Below are 9524 nucleotides of genomic sequence, written 5' to 3'. Positions count from 1 at the left end.
GGTAATTATACTCTAACTTCCAAACACACTAAACATGAAAAAAACTTCTGATATGCACACTTGATTAAATATAATTGTGATTAGAAACCGGCTTAGGTGGTTTGTATTTGTGAAATGTGAATATGTGAAGCAAATTAAAAGGAATTTGATGGAAAGTGGGGCATTACGCAATAGGCAGTGTCGGCACCACCATAACTGTCGGTGGTAGCGCGGCATTCTGATCGGATCGCCGCTTTGGAAAATGCTTCTCACGCACGTGACATGGTCCCCACCCACGGTCCATGAAGAAAGAAAAAAGACGGTGGTCGTCTGTCACTAAAATCATACTATATAAATCCTAGAAAATATTTTTATTAAAATTCATAGAAAGATAAACTTTTTGTCATGAATGTTTAAGGTAAATATTAATATTAGTTTTTAACTTGTCTCCTGTATATTTCAAAAATAATTCAATGTATGCAATTTTTACTTTTAATTTCGTAAAAATTATTAAGATGTATATCTTCCCAGTTCTAATTTTTCTATAATTTAATAAAAAAAATATTTATTTATTTATTTATTTTAGTTTTCTATGGTTTCCTTCGATCTGACAAACCAAAGACTAATTTGCTGCAGTACTGAACTCCATTTAACAGTTTATCGTTGGCCAATAAATTATTGCATACACAAGACGGAATTCAAATTTCTGACACTTGCTTAAACAGACTAGTAAGCTAACCACTAGACAAATCTAACTTGGTTAAATATCTTTTCTTTTATAGAACAATATAAACAAGTCAAATTAAAAATATTTCATTTAATTTGCAAGTTAAATTATAGCTTGATTAATAAATATTTTGTATGCTGAATCACTGATTCGTTTATTTTTTTTTTCAAAAATTATACAGATTCCAGCCCTTTCTTTTAGCTCAATAAATAATAAATTCATTTTTGCCTTACCTATTTGGCCAATAATTTGTACTAAAAGCACCCATCAGAACATGGATATATAAACCAGAATTTTGGAAGCCTCAAAGTTATAGATTTCTTGATGAGGTCACAAATGGCTTGTGATCCGCTTATTAGTATACAAATTATTAAGCTTGGAGTATATATTTAAATCAGTTTTCAGGAAATTTTTTGTCAAACATTTCGTCTACAACTAATTTTTATTATGCTTGAGATCTCTGAATTTCAATTTAAAAAATAAAGAATAAATGACCATTTGTACCCATGAGAGATAAAAACGCTGACATTTGTACCCATGAAAGCTCGAAACTAATCTTGTACCCATGATAGATACTGTCCGTGTGACAAAAGTACCCTGGCTTGATCTGAGCTTGGTTCGTGGGTTTCCGAACCTACGTGGCACTCCCAACCTCCCCCCCTCCCCCAAATCTGAGCCAACCATTCATCATCTTCATCTTCTTCACCATCACCATCACCATAACCTCCATAACCTCCATCACCATCACCTCAGCACCGCCACAGCCAGCTCCCTTCACCACAACTTCCGGCGATAACCCACACCGCCGCGCCCCTTTCTCTTCTTCTTCCCCTCTTTTCACCTCCGCTGAGCCCAGAAACCACAGCGCTAGCTCCTCCTCTACACCAAAGCCCAGAGCGGCAGCGGCCATCTTCTCCATTCATGGGTCTCCTCTCGTCTGCCACCAAACAGCCGCGACACCCAACCTTCTCCGCAGCGTCCTTACGGCATTCCAACCCGTCACCACTCCACTGTCCGAACCCTAGCTCCGCCAACCATCACCATCAGCCTCTACGAGCCACTGCAACCCTCTTCCCTTTTCTTCCCTTTGCGTGTTCTTTGTCTTCCTCAGCCACACCAACGAACCGGCCACCTTCTCCTCCCTCTCTCTCTCACTGGCCGAACCGCCGCGCCGTTGACGAGCCACAGCAACACCGACGATGAGCCCCTTTTCCCCTTTCTTCTTCCTTCTCTGTCATCCCGTCTCACCATCGCGAACCAGCCTAGCACCGTCGCGATTCCAGTCCCGTTTTTCGTTCTCCCATGGAACGACCAGAACAGGGTGCAGCTCATGTGTCTTCCATCCCCTCCGTTTTTTCCTGTGTCTTCCATCCCCTGCATTTTTTCCTGAGTTCTGTTTCTTTCATTGTATTGCTTTTAGTTTATTTTGCTTAATTTGGTTAGTTAAAAATGCATGTTAGTGGATTTAGGTTTGTTTTGATTCATGCTGGTGTTTGAAAATTTTGCTGTTTTGATTCATGCTACTGTTTGAAAATTTTGGCTTGTCTGATGCTGTTGGGAGCTTTGGGAGAGGTAAGGTTTGGACAGACATTGCGGAGAAGGTTGGGTGTCGCAGCTGTTTGGTGGAGAGGAGGAGTGAGAAGAGAGAAAGAAGAAGAGAAAGGGGCGCGGCGGTATGGGTTATCACCGGAGGTTGTGGTGAAGGGAGGTGGCTGTGGCGGTGCTGAGGTGATGGTGATAGAGGTTATGGAGGTTATGGTGATGGTGATGGTAAAGAAGATGAAGATAATGAATGGTTGGCTCAGATTTGGGGGGAGGGATGTTGGGAGTGCCACGTAGGTTCGGAAATCCACGAACCAAGCTCAGATTCAAGCCAGGGTATTTTTGTCACATGAACAGCATCTATCATGGGTATAAAATTAGTTTCGAGCTTTCATAGGTACAAATATCAGCGTTCTTATCTCTCATAGATACAAATGGTCATTTATTCAAAAAATAAATAAGTCCTTCAGTTAATGAGAATCATTGATTATTAAAGAAAAATTTTACATAACTTTAAGTGAATAATGTAACTGTGAAGATGCCGCGTATTAGCAGTAGGACAAATAAGTCCCTACCAAAATATACAAAATGGCATTATTTTGCACCTATTTAAAACACTACATTTTAGTGGGATAAATAAATTCCAACAAATGCTTTTCAAATAGGATTTGTTTATTTAGTGACACAAATAATAATTAAGAATCTACTTGACTGACTATTGTTATTTTTGAAAACTAATCTATTATATATTATAATAGATATAATAAGGGATGGATTTATTTAGATATGATTTTTAACAGATTGATATATATACTTATTGATGATACATTTGATGTATATTCCATAAAAAATAATAACGAAATAAAAAATACTTTATCCTTTATAAAAAAATAGCATAAAATTTATAATAAAAAATTGTCTTGAAAAATAACTTTTTTTTATTAGATATAAATTAAAAATTTAATGCCACCTAAATATTTTAAATGAGAAAATCTTATGAAACTTAAAAAATATAAATGCGACATAGGTAAATGTTATTTAACTATTTATTTATATATTTTGCAATCAATGACAACGTGGATTTGAAGTTATGAATGCAAGTAACATGGAATCTTAAAAATCGGAATTTGGACCATAACCCATGGAACGATTTTTGTTTACTAAAAATATTATGGGAATAAATTATTTTACAATTTTGTTAGATAATTAACAAAAATTTAGCCAACAACAAACTAGTAAATATTTTTGAATTACACTTTATATTAATTAATTATTATTAATTAGTGATTATTTAAATTTTATATTTTAAAAAATATAAAATTAATAATTATTAATTACAGTTATTTAAAGTTAGCTGATTAAGAATTATTTATCTATACTCTTCAATTATTTTATAATCAAATTCAATTAAATTTTTTTAAAAAATACTATTTGTACACTATTTTTCAACCACCAATTCAGCCACTCTCACTAAAATATAATAAAAAAAAATACGGTTATGTAGAAGGATAATTAAAAAATAATACAACGCACTAGAAATTTTTTCATCGCGTCAAAAATCTCCTTTCAATCATGATTTCTTCTCTTCTCAGCAGAGGGAGTTCCATTGCATGCACCTCACTCCTCTTCTCTTCGATCGCGCCAACCTCACTCCTTACTTCTCTTCGATCGCGCCAACCTCACTCCTTACTTCTCTTCGATCGCACTAATCTCACTCTCGCTTTCTTCTCTTCTTCACACTTCTCTCTGCTCTGCTTCGATTCCGTAGTTCACAAAAGCTCTTCTCAGCGTCATTTCTGGTTCTTTTTATCTTAGAATTTTGATTATAACTTTTGATTCAAATGGAATCCACAACCTTAAATAATGAGATTTGTGTTTAATTTACTTTGTATGTTAATTTTTTTATTTTTGATTTGATTTTAATTTTTAATTATTCATGTTTTATTCCTGATTTGGTTTTAATTCTTTGATTATTTTTTTTATTCCTGAATATTTTGACTACATATTTGATTCCTGATGGAGAGTCTAGTTGCTCCATCTGATTCATGTATTCTGTGTGTTGAATTTTGGTAAGAGTAAAGTATCATTTATGTCCCCAACGTTTGGGGTAAGTCTCAAACCTATCCCTAACGTTTTAAACGTCCTATTTGTGTCCCAAACGTTTCTAAATCGAATCAATGTTGTCCTACCGTCCAAATTACTAACATTTGGTTAACGGCGTTGCATACGTGGAGGTTACTGTACACGGTGGCAGGGCGTTTTTATGTGACCGTTATTGAATTAAAAATAAAAGAAAAAAGAAACAGATAAACAGCAAAGAATGGTCCTCTTGGAAACCCTAATTCTGCAAATCTTCTCTCCTCTTTGATGCTGCACCTTCTGCAAAGCTCCGAGTAAAGTATCATTTATGTCCCCAACGTTTGGGGTAAGTCTCAAACCTATCCCTAACGTTTTAAACGTCCTATTTATGTCCCAAACATTTCTAAATCGAATCAATGTTGTCCTACCGTCCAAATTACTAACATTTGGTTAACGGCGTTGCATACGTGGAGGTTACTATACACGGTGGTAGGGCATTTTTATGTGACCATTATTGAATTAAAAATAAAAGAAAAAAAAAACAGATAAACAGCAAAGAATGGTCCTCTTGGAAACCCTAATTCTGTAAATCTTCTCTCCTCTTTGATGCTGCACCTTCTGCGAAGCTCGACTTCTCTGGTTGAAAAAGGATGGAGGCTGATGCATGCTAATCTGAAGCGACACACGGCAGCAAGCAGGCGACACGAAATAGAAACCAGGTACGTCGTAGGAGGACAACTTGCTACTGTGGGGAACGGCCTGTGCTCGCCACCTCATTGACGGCAGAAAATTCCGGGCGGAGGTTCTGGGGTTGCGTTAACTTTGGGGTGAGTTTTAGCCATGCGTTTCTTGTTGTTGAGTTATATGTTTTGACAATCTGTGGGTGTGACTCGGTTGTGTCAAATTTGGTATAGATTGGAGAAGAATGCGGCTATTTTGTATGGGCAGAACAAGAGGAAGAGCCCCCACAAGTTTCAAGGTTAAGGATGAAGGTCAGAAATTTGAAGAGCAAAATGGAGAAGGTTGAGTTCAGGTTCATAGTTGCAGTGGGAGTTGCTTTAGTTGGATGGACAGTTGCCCTAATATTGGTTTGTGAGAAAACAAGCAGCACCAAATTTGGGAGACTTTTACTACAATGATGTTGAGATAGTGAGATTTAGGAGAATATCATTAGATCCCAACTTGTGCTCTGTATTTTTGCCTAGAAATAGCACTGATGTTGACATGGTTGGTTTTTTGTTAAACTGAATGAAATTGTAATGAAATGATGTTTTGATGATTTAAGTTTGGCAAAATGCTATGTTGTGCTTGTGTAAAAAAGTGCAGTGATATATTGTGCAGCTGCAATGTTATATTATGCATTCTGTTTAAAGTGTTATATTTTGCATTGTTATATTTTGCAGATGAAATAAAGTGTTACATTTTGCATTCTGCTTAAATGAAGTAAGTCATGATCATGACAACAATCTGAACTGTAATATATTACTTAATCACTAACCATTAACATTGTCATTAGCAACAAGCACAATAGGTTCACAGCAAAATAACAAAACAGGAGCTACACTATTTGCTCCACAACAACTGTATGAGATAACAAAAGGGAGTCTTTAAACTAGTTTTGACAAATTATAATGATACTAAAGAGAAAACATGAAACTGCACACATCGTCATCATCACATCTTCTTCCGTGCTTTTGGAGGTGTCCTAGCCATAAACTTCAATTGGGATATGCTGACGTGCTTGGATGGGGTTGGCAGCACTCTGAGATTGTTGTGCTTGGCAGCATCCTTGAGTTGTTGTCTAGAATTATTGTTTGACGGAGTCATCTTAGCCTTCTTTGACCTAGCCTGAGATTGCTGGGAACTGATATCATTGGAAGGTGATTTTCTCTTTGGCCTTGATGTGTTGGTCTTCTTAGCTGCAGCTTGTGATTGCCTAGAAGCCTGGCTGGAGATAGTACTAGACACAGTGCTTGAGATAGTGCTAGAAATGACTCTTGTAGCTCTTCTTGTAGACCCAGCAACTTTGTTTGCCTAGTTAACAGCCACAATACGACATTATAATCTTTGAATGCAATCAAGCAAAATGAAGGCAAAACTAGAAAAAACAACTATTGTACTTACCGAAGTAGTGGCAGCTACTTTCCGCTTCTTTGGACAGGTCCGTTTGTTGTGGCCTCTAGCAAAACAATAGGAGCACTTCTGAGTCTGCCCATCGCGAGACACTCCTCCCCTAGTTGAATTCTCATATGCAGCTTTATTCCGTTTCAGTTTAGGCCTTCCAATGGGTTTTCTGTAGACTGGTGGCAAAATGTCATCAAACTGTGTCTTCACCCACAGGTTGGGGCCATTTACTGGATACACCACATGTTGGTAGCAGTCAGAGTAAGTTTCCTTCTTGTAACAGTTTGCAACAAAGTTGTCCACATTGAAGCACATCTTCCTAATGCAGGTCATGGCATGGGCACAGGGGATTCCGGACAACTGAAACTTCCTGCACGAACACTCGTGATTCTTCAAGTCAACCACGAACTTCTCTTTGCCTCCATGGATGCTAGTTACCTCATATTTGTCACGACCAGCATAGGTGCTCACCCACTTACCACTTGCATCAGCTTGTTTTTCAACCTTAGTCCTGATACGGGGCAACACCTCTCTTTGGTATTCAATTATCCGATCCCTATTATCAGCCCAATGCCTCATTATGTATACTCTGATGTCTTCAAGCATACTGACTATAGGCTTCTCCCAGGCGTCCACAATCACAGAGTTAAATACTTCACACATGTTGTTAACCAAGGTATCACACTTAGACCAAGTCCCAAACTTATGCCGGCACCAATATTTGGTTGGAATCTCCATAAGGTGGTTGTAGGCTCCATTATCAACCTTTTGAATTTCAGCCATGTTTCTCTCCCACTCTTGTAAATAAGTGGCTTTTGCAGCATTCCACATCATCAGTTTTAGTTGCAGCCCTGAGAATCTCTTCCTGAAATTGCTATAAAGATGTCTAACACAGAATCTATGATCCACTCCGGGAATGAGCTCATCGAAGGTTGGAACTAAGCCCTAAATCCATAGTAAATCAGTTTTACTTGAAGTAGTAATTAAATCAGCATGATATGTGATAATGACAATTAACCAAGTACATACAGTTCAATTAATCACAGAATCTATTATCAGCATGATATGTGATAAAGACAATTAACCAAGTACATACATTTCGATTAATCACAGAATCTATTATCAGCATGATATGTGATAATGACAATTACAATTAATCAGTTTTTACTTGAAGTAGTATGGACATGCACAATTCATACTACAAGTCATACATTTCAATCACTAGGTTCACTATAGGCAATAACTCTAACACTAAACTAGGATCAATAACGTAGCTATCAGCAAGTCTAACACTAAAACTGATTATATGAATGAAGTGAGTAGAGAAATAAGTACCTTTTGTTGGTCAGACATGAAGGTGCATCTCATTAGCTTGTCACTACCAAAGTCATTACACAGATTTGTGAGAAACCAAGTCCATGTGTCCTTAGTCTCTGCTTCAACCACTGCGTAGGCTATCGGCAGTATCTGATCATTCGGGTCCCAGCCAATAGCCGTGAGAAGTTGACCTCCATATGGTGTCTTGATGAAGCACCCATCAAGGCAAATTATTGGTCTGCAAACCATAAAACTCTTCTTGCATGCATCAAGGCACACATAGAGTCTTTGGAACTTTGGCCTTAAATCCACACCCGGTTTTGGTCTCTCAGAAGCAAACTCAGGTAGTCTCTCCACTTGCAACTTAACTGTAGAACCCGGGTTAGACCTCAGCAATTCATGACAATAGTCATACAGTCTCCGATACTGCTCTATGTACGTTCCTTGTAACTCATCAAGTGCAAACTGCTTAACCCGGGCAGCTTTAGACTTAGTTAGCTCTACATTCCACTTGCTGTATGCTTTCTTCATTAGCGTGGAGAGCTTTATTTTTGGATTCTCAGCGATCTTTTTTAGAAACACCTTGCCCAACCATTTTGCATGCATAATTCCAATTTTCAACTCTCTAGAACAGCTATGCTTGTTATGGCAGCTGATTAATTGCCATGTTTGCTCATTCTTAATCTTCCCACAGTATGCAAACCAGTTACAACCCTCCACACAAGTGACCTTCACTCTCCGAAGATCAACCTTATCAAACCTCAAACCCCTCCCAGTGTGTACAGCATAGGCAGTGGCACAATCCTTGAACTCTTCTCTTGAGACATAAAGAGTTTCAACCTCCCACTTGTACTCACTCATGTCCTTTAGCTGCTTGTGCAATGGATACTTCTTTGCAACACTATTTCCATTCTCATCATCATCAGTAATAGGCATATCTAGAAAATCTTCAGAATCATATCCTTCTTCCTCATCACCTAAACCTGCAATAACCTTCTCCTTACCTTTGGCACTCCCACTAGCTTTTGCTGCATCTGTTTGGGTTTCAGTTGATGCAGCCTCGAATCTATCTCCTACCTTGATGTTGACATCTACTAAGCCCTCTGCCCCTTCCTTATCATCATCACTATCACCAAACACAACTTCGGCAGCACTATCTTCTGAACCATCACCATTTCTGGAATCAGAACTCCATGAATCACAACTATCATCTTCACCACCCTTGGTTCATAGTCCCGTCCTCACTACCATCACTACCCTCTCCTTTCTTATCTGATTCATCTTTGTTACCCACAATTTCTTCCTCCACATTTGGGCCAGAATTTTTCTCTACCTGTCTAACTGTTTGGGCCTCATTTGTAACCATTGGGCCTTGCCCATCAGATCCACCACCCTTCACTTGCATGTTACTTTTAGTACTCCCTAACAAGTGTACATCTTCAACCACCTCATGGATATCACTTGTTTTGTGAACTACAAACAGCTCCACCATATCCTCCCTAACCCCAATGTTAGCTATATTCATTGCATCTTTATCAGTTCGCAGCATCCTTAAGCCTTCTTCTGTATTCTGATCCTGTGATTTGTACCACATTGTAGCAATATCTTTCTTCAAATACCCTTGTCTGCTCACTATGTCATAAACCTCAATCAGGCTCCATTCATCTTCATTGCAGTAGTCTATGACAGTTGTCTCCCCACCCAAATACTTCAATTGCCCTCGTTGAAGTCCAAAGCTACCATGGTGGTAAACTTT

The sequence above is a fragment of the Arachis hypogaea genome, chromosome 16 (genome assembly GCF_003086295.3).
Source record: "Arachis hypogaea cultivar Tifrunner chromosome 16, arahy.Tifrunner.gnm2.J5K5, whole genome shotgun sequence".
Lineage (NCBI taxonomy): Eukaryota > Viridiplantae > Streptophyta > Magnoliopsida > Fabales > Fabaceae > Arachis > Arachis hypogaea.
Note: the sequence above shows the minus strand (reverse complement) of the source record.